We start from the raw sequence: 14881 nt of genomic DNA, 5'->3' as shown, positions 1-14881 counted from the left end.
CAAAGAAAAAAGAAAACCCAAAACACACACACACACAAAAAAAAAAACACACAGAGTTGGCACAATCTGCCTTTTGTGGTCTGCCTGCTGTATGTGGGTAATCCGGGTCACCAGGAAACCGTTATCCCATTCTCTGGATGAGCGGGTGGGTTTCCTCTGCTCTCGCGTGCTCTGCAACCGTGGAAGACCCTCCCCTTGGTTCATGAATGCAGTGTGTTTGTGTGTGGGGGGCTGTCTGTATGTGCCCCACCCGCCTGATTTTCAGCTGGGCCTGTGACTACCCAGAACACACACACACCAGGCTCTGTCTCTCTTGTAGAAACAGACCCTGAGACCAGGCACTGCCCCAGCTTTGAAAATGCTGTGTAGGACTTGGGAGAAACACCGCTTCGAGGATGGAGTAGGCAGATAAAAATAGCAACTGGGTGCTAGGACACAGAAATGAACTCGAATGTCAAGTAAACACTTAAACAAATCCGTAGATTTGAGGTGTATTTCTGTAGCTCTCAACTAAACAGGTTCAAACGATTGATTTAAAATTCAGGTTTCATTCAAATGGATATTCTGTCGTTCTGTTTGCTAAAGAGAGCAACCATCTGAAGGAAAGGAGTAACCCTTGCTTCTCCCCCTTCCCTATACAGTGGTTTGCAGTATGAGAGCTGGCGCTCCAGCAGCCATCCTGGGCTATGAGGTCTGCCTCATGGCCCAGAATGGCTGCTGGAGGTCCAGCTCTCATACTGCGACCACACTGCAGGGATGGCGGAACGCTGACGTGGAGGAGCTTGCTCTCTTGGGATGCGAGGAGATAGCAGCCTGCCAACCCTTCACAGACCATCTCTCATGCGAAAGGAAAACACTCAGCATCTCTCTGAGTCTCCTTTGCACGGGGGTTTCTGCTTCACATAGCAGAACCTAGTCCAGATTTGCTGTGCAGACAGCACCCTTGCTCCCAGCAGCGAAAAGGAGCTACGCCACACGTTGTTGCTGCTTGTTGAGTAATAATCCTGGCTTCTGTTCATTCCTTGGAGATACCAGGCACCCAGAGAGGCTGGCAAATATTGTCTTGAAACAGCACAACGGTCCCAGGAGGAAGGTCATCGTTACCTTTGTCTTGCAGGTAAAAAAATAAAAATGAGGCAGAGCGGGCTGGAGCGATAGTCCAGTGGAGAGGGTGTCTGCTTTGCACACGGCTGACGCAGGTTCAGTCCCCCGCACCCCATCTGGTCCCCTGAGCCCACCAGGAGTGATTTCTGAGCACAGAGCCAGGAGTAAGCCCTGTGAGCACTGCCGGGTGTGGTCCCCAAGCATAAAAAGAGACAGAGATAGGAACTAACAAGTAGGGGGAAGATTGAATTTCAGGCTTGACCTTAATAGTTCCCCGTAATTATTAAGAGTTAGTTTCCTCCCCCCCCAAAAAAAATCCAGATTTTTTTGGTCATTTTTCTTTGGAATTTCTGTTTTCTTTAAGGGAGGATCCAATGGAGACAATTTACTCATCACCGACTAAAATCAGGAATATTTCCCAGTGAGAACCAAGGGACAGGGACACAGATCCACTAAACCACCACCAGGCCCCCCTGGGCCCAGAGCTGCCCCCGTGTGTGGGGGATGGTGGAGGGGGCGGGCACTGAGGCCGTGGGGGCGGGGAGCGCGGCAAGGCTGCCCTCTCATTGGCTCGCTCTGACATCAATTTTACCTACCTGGCACGGCTTGAGCTGTAGCGCCCAACCTAGCAGGAGGGGACACCCCCCAGACAGGGATCCCCTACACTGAGTGTGTGGCATGGTGGGCGCCTTTGCCGAGCCCTTGGGTTGGGAATAATGCTGTGGGCGCAGAGCCCTTGAATTAGTCAGTACTGCCTGTGCCCGGTGTGTAGTAGGTGCTCAGCAAATAATGAAGGCGTGTGCTGAATGACTAAAAGAAGGAAACGTCCCCAGGCCCTGTTCGGTGGCCTCGAATCCACCATACAAAACTTCCCGCAACGAATGAGAGTACTCACAAGTTGAGAAAGTGGTCCCTGACCTTTCCAAAAATGTCCAGATTGGAGTCATAGTGCAACCCGGAAAGCATCCTCACCTTGCACGTGGCCAACATGGACTCAATCCCTGGTACCCCATATGGTCTCCCGAGCCCTGCCAGGAGAGCACAGAGTCAGGAGTCAGCCCTGAGGCATGGCCGGTTTCCAGAGAGAAACACAAAATGCCCATCCTGCTCCTGGTCCTCCTGGTCCTCCTGCTGGTCCTCGGTAGTTCTTGTCTCACCCCTCCTGTGTGCCCGTTGGCCCCCAGCACCCCCCCTCTCATTTATTTATTTATTTTTAATTTTTTTTATTAGGGTGTCTGCCTTGCACAAGGCTGGCCCAGGTTCGATTCCTCCGCCCCTCTCAAAGAGCCCGGCCAGCTACCAAGAGTATCTCACCCGCACGGCAAAGCCTGGCAAGCTCCCCGTGACGTATTCCATATGCCAAACACAGTAACAAGTGTCACAATTTGTTGTGAGACGTTCCTGGTGCCCGCTTGAGCAAATCGATGAACAACGGGAGGACATTGCTACAGTGCCACAGTTTGAAGGTAAAACAGATTTTATTTGGAGGGTTTTTGAAGGGAAGGAGGAAGAGAAAAGTGGGAGAGAGGGAGAGTAAGAGAGAGAGTAACGCACTCAAGAGAACACGGGCTTCTCCAAGGGCGGAGAGAGCGTCTACACACATCCCAGCGTAGATAGGAAAGCATGAAAGCACACGTCTCAAGAGGGGAGACGCAGGCGACACGTGTGCTCGGGCACGGCATGTACTCGGCCACGGCGGGCACAAGCAGCACGTGGGCTCGGGCAGCATATACGCCCCCACCCCTCATTTAGACCCACAGTGCCTTTGCAGGCCCATTTCACAGATGGGGGAGAGGGAGACTCAGAGAGGTGCAGCCACTTACTTGAAGTCCCCCAGCCAGGGGTGCACACTTAACCCCCCGCCAGGTGCTGCCCGCCGTTTGCACCGTCCTCAACCCCTTGGTGCCAGGAGGGTCAGCATCTCTGCTTCGGAGACGTTCTGAGGGCCGGGTTTCTGCTGGGAACCAGGGGCCATCACCCTAGCTGCCCCCCTGCCCGCCCCCGACCCACACACCGAGATAAAGAGCATCTCCTCACTCCTGGGGTGTGTGTGTAGGGGGGAGGGAATCCCGGGGGTCTGGGGGCAGCCCCCAGGCCTGGAATCTTCCGAGGAGAGGCAGCACCTTCCATCTGCCGCCAGCATCTCTGGTCGGATCAGAGCCGGGGTGTCCCTCCCGCGGGGTCAGGGGTGAGGCCTCGGTGCCCCGGTACCCCCCACATTGCCGGCTTCCCACAGTAGGTGCCCCGTACACGTCTGCTGACGGGCCGCTGATCTGATCGGACTCTGTAAAGAGCCTGGCCCGGCCACATGCGCCCGGAGAGGCTTAATGAAGGCTTTTTGAAGATGATAGGAAACAGAACCCCTTGTTAAGATGCCGGGGGCTTTGGATTCTTCTTCAGCGGTTACGGCTTTTCTCTTTCTTTCCTAAGTGCTGGCAGATAAAGCCTGCCGCCCGGCCCGTGGGTGACACCCGAGAAAGGACTGCGGGCTGTTGGGGTTTTAAAGGAATATACTGAAAGGGAGGCCACAGTAAAACTCTGGGTAGGCTCTGGGGGGGAGAGGCAAGGTGGGGTGTGGCCCGCCAGCATCTCTGGTCGGATCAGAGCCGGGGTGTCCCTCCCGCGGGGCCAGGGGTGAGACCTCAGGAGGGAGGGGGGATGGGGGGATAGGAAGGGGCCTGACTCCCTGAAGGGGGGTGCGGGTTGGGGAGCAGGCTGCACCCAGACACGGCGCTGCCACCTCTCATGGCAACTATCCCTGGGCCCACCCTAGCCTCAGTTTCCCCAGCCTGACGGCCAGGGGTGAATGGGACTGACTTAGATGGGGCTGAGGTTCTCCCCAGCTGGGTCCTGGGAGGAGGGTCAGTGAGACGCTGGGGGCAGAGTGAGACAGGCTGCTGGCCAGGACAGCATCAGAGGGAGACCTCGTCCCGTCCTCAAGTGGCCCCTGAACTCACTGTCCAGGAGAACCCCACCATGTCCCACCTCTGGGGAGGAAGGGAGAGAGAGGGACAGAGATGGCCGGTGGCGGGGAGAGAGGAGGGGAGGGTGGGGGAGAGGGAGAGGAGACACTAGAGAGGACTGGGAAGGGGACGCAGAGCCGCCGGTCAGGAGTTTCTCTGAAAATTAAGGCGTTTCTCTGAAGATCTGAAAAACACAATGGGCCGCCTCTGGGACAAACTTCCCCACCGTGGCTCAGAATCTCCCTCACATTTAGGGCTTCACGGGCCCTGATGCCCCCCATCCCCAGCAGGACGCTGGATTAAGGGGTGTCCACATGGCCTTGGGACTGGAAGGTGGGCGGAGGGAGGAAGGAAGGAGAAACAGAAAGAAGAACCGAGACTCCATTCCACTCGGGGGCACCCCGGGTTCTGAGCCAGGCTCTAGACCCTTTGGGGGACCTCCAGCCCCTGCCCAGCTATTTCCCTGGGTATCTGGGTATCACCTGGACACGCTTTCTATTGTTTTTTGGGGGGGGGTCACGCCCGGCGATGCACAGGGGTTCCTCCTGGCTCTGCACTCAGGAATTATTCCTGGCGGTGCTCCAGGGACCTATGGGATGCTGGGACTCGAACCCAGGGGGTCGGCCGCATGCAAGGCAAACGGCCGTCCCCCGCTGTCCCAGCCCTGTGGACATGCTTTCTTACGGGGTTCTAGGGTTCAGGGGCCCCTCCGGGACCTCTTTGCCATCGCAAGCTGTTTTGCGGGGAGAATGTTGCCCCTGGCAGGTGCGCCTGCCAAGACACCCTGAGGGTCAGAAGCAAGGGGGAGGTGTGGCCGGGGACCCCGACTCGCAGGTCCGGCATCATGGGGGCCTCCTCAGACACGCAGAGTCTCACCCCGGCGTCCCTGGGGCTCGGTCACGCCCGCTGTGCGGCCTCCACGAGCGCCCGGACCGTGGAGGGGGACCAGCGAAAGGGGGATCTCCGGGGGCCGTCTGGGCTCCCGTCTCCAGTTCGAGGGCAGGCAGCGTGCCACGGAGCCCGGCAGGAGGCGAGCAGGGGGACGGTCGGCAATAACAGTCACTTCCTAAGTCTCTTCCCGTGCGGGGTGGTCCTGGGCATGGCGGTGGGTTGGGGCGCGGGCGCTGAGTGTTGAATCTAATTGAATCCACACAACCAGCCAGGAGTGGGGCAGGCACCAGCCTGAGTGCAGCATGTGGTGGCTTTTGAGACCCAGGACCAGAGAGGGTGAGTTGCTTGCCAGAGGTCACACAGCAGGAAGGAGGAAAAAAGCACAGGTCAGAGACCTTAACTGGGAGGTGTCACGATGGGGGAGCCGTGGGCAGAGCTGGTCTGCACAGCGTTAGCACAGGCTTTGAACTGACGTCTCAAAATGCCACCGCTGATCTGGATTCGTTGGGAGCGTCTGAGTGTTTGGGGACAGGGCAGGGCTGTGGGAGGGACCTGCGTGGTCCAGGCTGAAAGTCCTCCACGATCACCTCTCGGCTCAGCTGACCGCCCTGGGCACTTTAGAGGGAACACTGGCATGATGTGAAGGGGGGAGGGAGAGGAAGGAGTGGGAAGAAGGGGAGGAGGAGGGGGAGGAGGGAGAGGAGGAAGAGGAGGAAGAGAAAGGAGAAGTGGAGAGAGGAGGAGGAGGGGAGGAGGGAGGAGAAACAGGAGGAGGGAGGAGAGGAGGGAGGAAGAGGAGGAAGGGGAGGAGGTGGAGAAGGAGCAGGAGGAGGAAGAAGAGTGGGAGGAGGGAGAGGAGTGGGAGGAGGGAGGAGGGGGAGGGAGGAGGGAGGGGAGTGGGAGGAGGAGCAGGAGGAGGGAGAGGAGGAAGAGGAGGAAGAGAAAGGAGAAATGGAAAGAGGAGGAGGAGGGGAGGAGGGAAAGGAGGAGGGAGGAGAAACAGGAGGAGGGAGGAGAGGAGGGAGGAAGGGGAGGAGGTAGAGGAGGAGCAGGAGGAGGTAGAAGAGGAGGGAGGAGGGGGAGGGGAGGAGGGAGGGGAGTGGAAGGAGGAGCAGGAGGAGGGAGGGGAGGAGGAGGACAGGCCCCTTCTTTGGGCGCCCATGTGCTCAGTACTGGGATGGCACCTGGCTCTGCCCTCAGGGATCACTCCTGGCAGACCTCAGGGGACCCAAGTGGGCGGGTGTGCAAGGCAGATGCCCTCCACGCTGCACCCGCTGGTCCTGACACTGCCTCGTTTTGTCCCTCTGGTGTCAGCTGGTCTTCATCTCCTCGGGGACGGCCACAGGCCGAAACTCACGCTGCGGTCCCCACACTTAACCCACCGTGATCACTGCAAAGGCTGAAGGGCCCACCCACCACGCCTCACCCCGGACTCCAGGCTAAGGCTTCCAGGCGCGTCCACGGCCCTCTGGCCTCCCCGTCCGGCTCAGGGCTAGCACTGCCCACCCGGGAAGGCCTCTTGCAGGTTGGGGTCGGGGGTTTTTCCCCTGTGACCAACTGCTGCTTCTCCACACTGAGGACGATTTCCTGGAGCTAGAATCTGTTTCAATTTTCTTTTAGTCGTCCTGATTTACAATGTCACAGTGTTGCCTATGTTGGGGTTTTGTGCATAGAACATTCCAGCACCTCACCTGCCTTCAGAGCATCTGTTTCCCTCTACCCCTGTCCCGGGGTCCCTCCCTCACACCCCGTGGCCCCCTGTGCCCCCACCTCGGGACTCATGGCCCTGGGAAGCTTGGTTCTGTAGACCAGCTCTTAGGTTCTGTTGCTTTCAGCCGTTTGTTGTCAGGTGCTGGTGCTTGGCCGAGATGATCTTTGTGGTGAGACAGTAATCTCCTCTGGCTGACCACAACACCCTCCACTTCCTTCCAGGTCATGCCAAATCGCACAGGTTTGTCTTATAGTTAAGAAGCATTCCATTGAACCCTACTTTCTTTCTCCACTCATCTTGGAAGTATGGGTGGGTTCCAGATTTTGGCTCTGGTAAAGAGCATCGCGCTGAACACAGGTGCACACATGTCTTTCCTGAAGAGCGTTTGCCCCCTTGGGTTAGATGTCCAGATGTGGGATCACTAGATCCTATGGAAGCTTTTAAAAAAAAATTAGCGGGGGCAGGCTGGAGCGATAGCACAGTGGGTAGGGCGTTTGCCTTGCACGTGGCCAAACCAGGTTCGATTCTCAGCATCCCATATGGTCCCCCCAAGCACCGCCAGGAGTAACTCCTGAGTGCAGAGCCAGGAGGAACCCCTGTGCATCGCCAGGTGTGACCCAAAAAGCCAAAACGAATTTTTTTGTATTGCTTATTACAAATAATCTGCTAAAAAATGATCCAATGAAGTTTCCTTAGAGGAAAGCGTGTAAAGATTATTGTCTTTCATCCTGGAACCATTTAGCCCTTGTATAAGAGATTAAAAATGTGTTTGTTAAACCCCATCAAATGTATGCTACCCTTGGTACATCAGTGGTGTTGAGTATGAGTTGCAACTGCACGTTCCCGGAAGTCTAAAATTTAGAATATGATGATACAGCAGATTCACTTGTGGGCAAGACCTATGCCACTCTCTTCTGGGAGCTTTATTTCTTTTATTTTCTTTTTTCTTTTCTTTCTTTTCTTTTTTAGGGGGGAGGCCACACCTGGCGATGCACAGAGGTTACTCCTGGCTCATGCACTCAGGAATTACTCCTGGCGGTGATCGGGGGACCATATGGGATGCTGGGAATCAAACCCGGGTCGGCCGCGTGCAAGGCAAATGCCCTACCCACTGTGCTATTGCTCCAGCCCCCCAGAGACTTTTATTTCTGAGTCTCTGGGTCATGGCCGTTGATGAGATGATATGATGCCAGGTGCGAGGGGCAGTTTGTGGGTGTGACTGCCAAGTTACTGATAAACTGGGGAGCTGGGGGAAGAGGCTCATTGCCTCCCCAAGTGGGAATCTCAGTTCTTTATCTTTTGAGAAGGGTCCAAATTGTTCTGCCCGGGGCTAGATTCTGACACACAGCTTGCTGGGGTCTCTGAGCTTGAGGCGGCCTGGTCACTTTTGCAAAGCAGGTGGGTCCACCTGCGCTGTTGGTCAGCTGATGGTCGGTTCTGGAATGTGACGTCCCTCCTGGCTGGGAAGAGTCCAACGAGCAGGGCTGCTGGCGGTCAGTGCCGCAGAATTGCTGTCTGTGAACGAGCCCTGGGGGAAGGTCTTGGCTTTTATCTCAGTGGGAATCGTATGGCTTAAATATGGAACCCGAGCAGCCCAGAGAAGCCAGAGGAGACAGGAGATGTCTCCAGATGGGAGTGAGTGGCCACTTCAACCATAATCGCGGGCAAATAAGATCGATTTTATTGCAAGAAATGGACGCATGTCACGAGATGCCTCAGGAACAGAATATCTGATTCGTGGAGGTCGGATTTCCCCCAGAGTCATGATTTGGGGTTTCCGGCTCCCTCCCCCGCGCCCCACCAGCTTCCTATCATTTGAATTCACTTACCCAGAGTGAAATCCAAGTGAAAGTAAAGAGAGACTTTAAAACGCTTATTTGAAAAATCCTCATAAGGTGTTTTGGACATCAAATGGCTCTTAAAAACCACACAGGACTTTCATGATTTAAGTGTAGATGATGCTAAAACATGTGGATTACATTTTCCTCAAATTCCTCTTGGTTTTAAAAGTGCAAGGCGGAGGGAGGCAGGGATGCTGGAGCCTGGCCGGGCTGGGAGAGTCCGTTTGTGGGTGGTGGGGGTGCGGCGTTGGGGGGCTTCTAAGGGTCCTAGGTGGGCAGTCTGCAGGAGGCTGGCCCTCGGGGGGCTCCGAAAGGCCTCCTGGCAGCACTTTCCCACTCAGACTCGGGAGCCACATGCCAGTCGGCCAGTCAGAGATGCCCCTTCCGGGTTGCACCCTGCCAGCCCCTGAGTCAAACCCGGGAATCTGTATTTTCGACCAGCACCCAGCCTGCCGTGGTCATTGCTTGTCTAGAAATGGAGGTTTCTCAGCCTTTGCTGACCGTTGGGTGCAGGCTGAGCTGTGTCGGGAGGCTCTGGGGGTGACTGCGAGAAGCCCTTGGCACCCCCACCCACGCTGTCTGCAGACCTTGCCAGAAGTTCTCTGGGGAGGGGTGTGCGTGGCAAAATAGGCTTGTGGTGAGGCGTTGAAAGTAGTTACCCCATCTGAGGACCGAATGTAGGGTGTGTGTGTGTGTGTGTGTGTGTGTGTGTCTGTGTGTGTGTGTCTGTCTGTGTCTGCCTGTGTTTGTGTGTGTGCGTGTCTGTGGGGTTCCAGGAGGGCTCTAAGTAAAAACAGAACTTGGGGTGTATGTGTGTGTGTCTATGTTTGTGTGTGTGTGTTTCTGTGGGGTACCAGGAGAGCTGTAAGTCAAAGCGAGCCCTGGGGGAGCAGGAAGTAGAATCAAAATGCATGAACCTGGCCTGGGCTCGATCCTGGCACCACACGGTTTCATGAGTGTTCCTGGGTGCAGCCCTGCAGCCCGTCCGACTCCACCTCCTCCACTGCCAGGCATGGTCCTGAGGGTCCCAGCACCACAGATGCCCAGTGCAGCCTCACACCCACGGGACCCTCACCTGGAACCACCAGCCTGTCTGGCCCAGCATCACCCATTGGGGGGGGGGAGGGGCGGGCCCGGAACCCTCCTGAACTCTCCTGCGAAGTTGGGGCCAGTCTAGTGCACGCGCTGCTGTCATGTAAGGGCAGAGGAGGAGGATTTGGGGGTGTCCAGGACAAAGAAAAGCACGGCAGCCAGCCCCGTGCCATGGGGGAACTTGGTAGCAGGATCTGAGTCCAGCCAGTGCCAGGTGGAAGCCCAGAAGCCTCGAGTGCCAGCAGCCCGCTTCCTGGCGTGACCCGTTGCAGCGCTGACCCTTAGCGTGAGCCTGAGTGCCACTGCCTGGCCCAGTAAGCGCACAACAGAGGGAAAGCTCCGGCCCAGCGGCCTTGCCCGTTTGATGGGCTGGAGCAGTGTCTGTGCTTTGCAGACTTGCGGGGATTTCATGATGTGGCGGATTGTTTACCAGCTGTGCAGGCAACGTTTGTGAGCTCTTGATTGTGCCGAAGGTTGAGAACATGAAATGCATGCTTCTCTCCCTCCCTTCTCCCTCCCATCATCATGCTTCCCCCCTCCTTCCCTTCTTTCCTGCCTTCTGTCCCTCCCTCCCTCATTCCTTCCTTCCTTCCTTCCTTCTTCCCTCCCTCCTTCCTTCCTTCCTCCCTCCCTCCCTTCTTTCCGGCCTTCTGTCCCTCCCTCCTTCCTTCCTTCCTTCCTTCCTCCCTCCCTTCTTTCCCACCTTCTGTCCTTCTGTTCCTTCCTTCCTTCCTTCCTTCCTTCCTTCCTTCCTTCCTCCCTCCCTCCTTTCCCACCTTCTGTCCTTCTGTCCCTCCCTTCCTTCCTTCCTTCCTTCCTTCCTTCCTTCCTTCCTTCCTCCCTTCTTTCCGGCCTTCTGTCCCTCCCTCCCTCCCCTCCCTCCTTCCTTCCTTCCTTCCTTCCTTCCTTCCTTCCTTCCTTCCTTCCTTCCTCCCTCCCTCCCTTCTTTCCCACCTTCTGTCCTTCTGTCCCTCCCTCCCTCCCTCCCTCCCTCCCTCCCTCCTACCTTCCTTCCTTCCTTCCTCCCTCCCTTCTTTCCCATCTTCTGTCCCTCCCTCCCTCCCTCCCTCCCTCCCTCCCTTCCTTCCTTCCTTCCTCCCTCCCCCTCCCTCCTTCCCTCCCTCTCCACCATAGATACCTGCCATTTCCTCCTATACACCAAGACCCCGCGTTTCATTTTGGACGAACAGAATTCACTGCGAGTGCAAACCAGGCTCCACTGGCTGGGGCCCAGAATGCCACAAAGAGTTAATCCTCAGGTAACCAGGAGCCAAATCCATTCTGGATGCTAAATGCCCGCAATCATCATTAGTCACGGCCTGCTGGCTGGGAGGCTCCTCCCTGGTGCTTATCTCCGGCTTCTGTCCCTGCCGGGAGGACATATTTCACCTCCTGGAAACAGATGACCCCAGGGGCAGGGGCATGAAAGCATCCCCCCCACATCCCCCAACACACATACACACACACACACACACACACACACACACACACACACACCAGGTTGCCTGGGTGGGGAGCAGGCAACACTCACTCCTTGGGCTGCAAACACTGTCCTTGCCTTGGCGACCTGCTCAGAGGGGGACAGTTCACCCCAGGCCACATCTTCCCCAAAGGGGGTGGGGCCTGATTTGCATAGCGCCTCCCAGGATGCCCTGCTGGGGTCCTTCCACCTCAGCTGGGCTTACACATCTAGCCTGGCCGGGTGGGCTGCCGGTGCTTGGCACGGGTGCCAGGCTGAGAAGTCATTTAGAAGCAGTTCCTGTCCTCCAGAGGCTTACGTGGGGGAGGGAGTGAGGATGGGGGTGGGGCGCTCCCCTTAATACTTTATAATTAAAAGGAAAAGGGAAGAGCAGGGATTGCAGAAACGTTTTAAGTCTTCTCCAGCCATCAGAAAGGGAGGAAAAAACAAAAAAAAAGGGTACCACTTATAAAACTAATGGAATTTTGCCTCCACACAAGCGCTTAAGCAGTTCACCCCCCAAAGCCTGGCATTTCAGGGGTGAACTTAGGGATGAGCTCGGGGCTTGCAGAAAAGAAGCCCACCCCATCGTCTTCTCACAAGAGGGGCACTCTCAGGAGACCCCTTTAGCAGGGAAGGAAGTTGAGGCTCGGCTAGGTGACACGCTGAAGCTGGTTGGCACCAGCAGCCACCGCCTGCCCTTCCTAGCGTGAGGACTTGGAGGACAGAGGCACCACCCATCAGCTTCAGTGTGGGGGGTTGCAGACCCCCCAGGCGCCAGTGAGCAGGGACAGCGACAGCCTCTCTCCCTCCAGTTTTTCACTTGACTGCAACCATGGGAAAACGCACTTAGCAACAGTTTCAAAGGACTGGGGGTACGTGGAGGAGCCCAAGCCAGGGGCCCCCAAAGCGTGGCCCCAGCATCAGGTGGCCCCTCACTTTCCATACGGCTAGGCTGGAAGCTCTGTGGGAGGGGGCGGGGGGCAGCGGTCAGGCCGGAGTACCTGACATAGGTGGGCTGCCATCTTCCCACTGCACCCCCTGCCTACCCGCGGACTCTGAAGGAATCAGGAAGAGCGGCGCCCACGACTCTGTCCTCCAACCCCACGGCACCCCCTTCCTGCAGGATGCAGGGGTGCCTTAGAGGGAGAGGAGAGTCCTTGGCACCTCATGGCATCGAAAGAATTGGTAGCTGGGGGCATTTCGTTGAGGACAGTCGCTGTGTGGGGGTGTTTGGGGTTGGGGGCCGCTCCCAGCAGTGCTCAGGGCTTCTCCTCACTCTGGGCTCAGGGGTCACTCCTGGAAGGCTCAAGGGACTCTGTGGGATGCCAGGGACCGGACCCAGGTGGGTTGCGTGCAAGGCGAGTTGCCTTCCCCGCTGTACTGTCACTCTGGCCCCTTGGGGATAATCACTCTGGATGAGAAACAGCAGAGGAAGGAGTCAGACGTGGTGAGAACAGAGACGGCTCGAGGGAGAGGAAGAAGAATGGTTGGCCTTTAGTTCTACTTTTCTTTTCCTTTTTTCTTTTTCACCCTTTGGCTTTTTGAGTCACACCTGGCAATGGTCAGGGGTTCCTCCTGGCTCTGCACTCTGGAACTACTCCCGGCGGTGCTCAGGAACCCTATGGAATGCCAGGAATGGAACCCGGGTCAGCCATGTGCAAGCTCTCCCCACTGTACTATTGCTTCGGCCTCAGTTTTGTCCTGTTCAAATCGAGTTTGTGAGGCTACCTAAGACAACAAGGAGTCAAACAAAACAGCCCCCACCCCACCCCTACTGAATTCCCCCGCTAGGGGCACACCACAGGTTGGAGGTGCTAATGTTGGGAACCACACAAAAGGGGACCATGTAGCACCCAGAAGCTGCTGGAAGCATCTGGAAGGAGCTGGCATCACGGAGGAGGAGGAAGCTGTGTGGGAGGAAGGTGGGGTTCAGAGGAGACGCAGACTCTGGGGGACACATCTCAGGAAGCCGCTCCCGAGGTGGAAATATCCCAGCCACCCTCTCCTCCCGCCCCCTTCCCACCAGGACCTTCCAAGTCTGCCCAGCGGGGGGAGGAGTCTGGGAAACTCTCTGAGCTGCAGAGCCGCTAATAAGAGCAGAAATGAGACTCAAGTCCTTCCTTCCTTCCCTCCCTCCTTCCTTCCCTCCTTTCCTTCCTTCCTTCCTTCCTTCCTTCCTTCCTTCCTTCCTTCCCTTCTTTCCTTCTTTCTATCTTTCTTCCTTTCTCCTTCCTTCCCTCTCTCCTTCCCTCCCTTCCTCCTTCCTTCTTCTCTCCCTTCCTTCCCTCCCTTTTTCCTTCCTTCCTTCCTTCCTTCCCTCCCTTACTTCCCTCCTTTCTTCCTTCCCTCCTTCCCCTTCCTTCCTCCTTCCCTCCCTTTTTCCTTCCTTCCTTCCTTCCTTCCTTCCTTCCTTCCTTCCTTCCTTCCTTCCCTCCCTCCCTCCCTTACTTCCCTCCTTTCTTCCTTCCCTCCTTCCCCTTCCTTCCTCCTTCCCTCCCTTTTTCCTTCCTTCCTTCCTTCCTTCCTTCCCTCCCTCCCTCCCTTACTTCCCTCCTTTCTTCCTTCCCTCCTTCCCCTTCTTTCCTCCTTCCCTCCTTCCTTCTTGCTGTGCATCCCACCCTTTCCTTCTATCTCCTTCCATTCCTTCCTTCCTTCTTCCATCTTTTTCATGCATGTTGCCACCTCCAGTGGCCAACAGAAGCTCCCGCGGGAAGTTCTTTCACGTTAGCTCAGTCCTGAGAGGACATCCCTCATCCCTTTCAAGCCACCGGAGATTGGGAGTGTGGGGGGGGGGGGGCAGTCACCCCTGTCTGTGCTTCCAGCTCCGAAGATGAGGGGCTGGTTCAAAGGGCAGCTCCGCGTTCTTGGGTTCTCGAGACAAGAGCTTTGCTCTGAGCATCTGCAGGTCTCTCTCGCGCCGGCCAGCCTGGCTTTTCTCAAAGGACAGGGTCCTCTGATCTCTAAAGAAGAATGAAGCCCACTGGGGGGTCAGCGAGATGCGTTCCACTTCAGACAGATTATTCCCTGTGGGAGGAGGAGGAGGAGGAGGAGGAGGAGGGCCAAGGTTCAACCCTCATCATCCCCCCCTCCATGCATCTCTTCTGCTGGGCGGATGTTTCCATCGTGGAGGTGTAAACAGACCAGTAGACCCGGGCAGGGCATCTCAGAGACGGGCGATGCTTCCAGGGACGCCGCCCGGTGATCGGCTCCGCAGAGCAGCAAGAACACCAGCCGCTCCGCGCACGGAAGAGCACCACACAGCTGGGCGTGAGCGGACGGAGGCGCCTGCCCGTTTTCTGTTCGCGATCAGGGTTGCAAACAGCTGCTGTAAATTATTTTGATTGTCCGGTAACGTGCTGATTGGAGTCTGGCTCGCAGGCTGAGCGGTACTGCCGTGGGCACGAACTCAGTTCCTGCCGAGGGGAACCGGAACCTTCAGTCATGCCCCCGAGCAGGAATTCACTGAGCACCTACTGTGCGCCGGATGCGGTGCCACGCGCCACCTCTCAGCCACCTGGGAGCTGGTGCGGTTTTGGCTCCTGTGCTTTGTGCTTCTGAGAACCCGCTGGGGGCCAGGGAGCCTGCCTTGATGACAGGAGGCCCGAGGGGAGGGGTGTGGGGGGTGCAGTTCTAAGAACCTGCCACTCTGTAGTTGGGGGGAGAGTTCCTTTGGAGAGTCTCTCGGGGAAATGTTGGCCGCTTGCTGGCCCGTGGCCTTGGCAGGACCAAGATTCCCGAGCCCCAGGTGGGCAGGTAGCTGTCCGCTCGACGCTGCGGCCCCTCCCGCAGGCCACAGGCTTCCGTCCACTCTCCTCTG

The sequence above is a fragment of the Sorex fumeus genome, unplaced genomic scaffold, assembly GCF_029834395.1.
Source record: "Sorex fumeus unplaced genomic scaffold, SorFum_2.1 ptg000189l, whole genome shotgun sequence".
Classification (NCBI taxonomy): domain Eukaryota; kingdom Metazoa; phylum Chordata; class Mammalia; order Eulipotyphla; family Soricidae; genus Sorex; species Sorex fumeus.
This window is presented reverse-complemented; position numbering follows the sequence as displayed.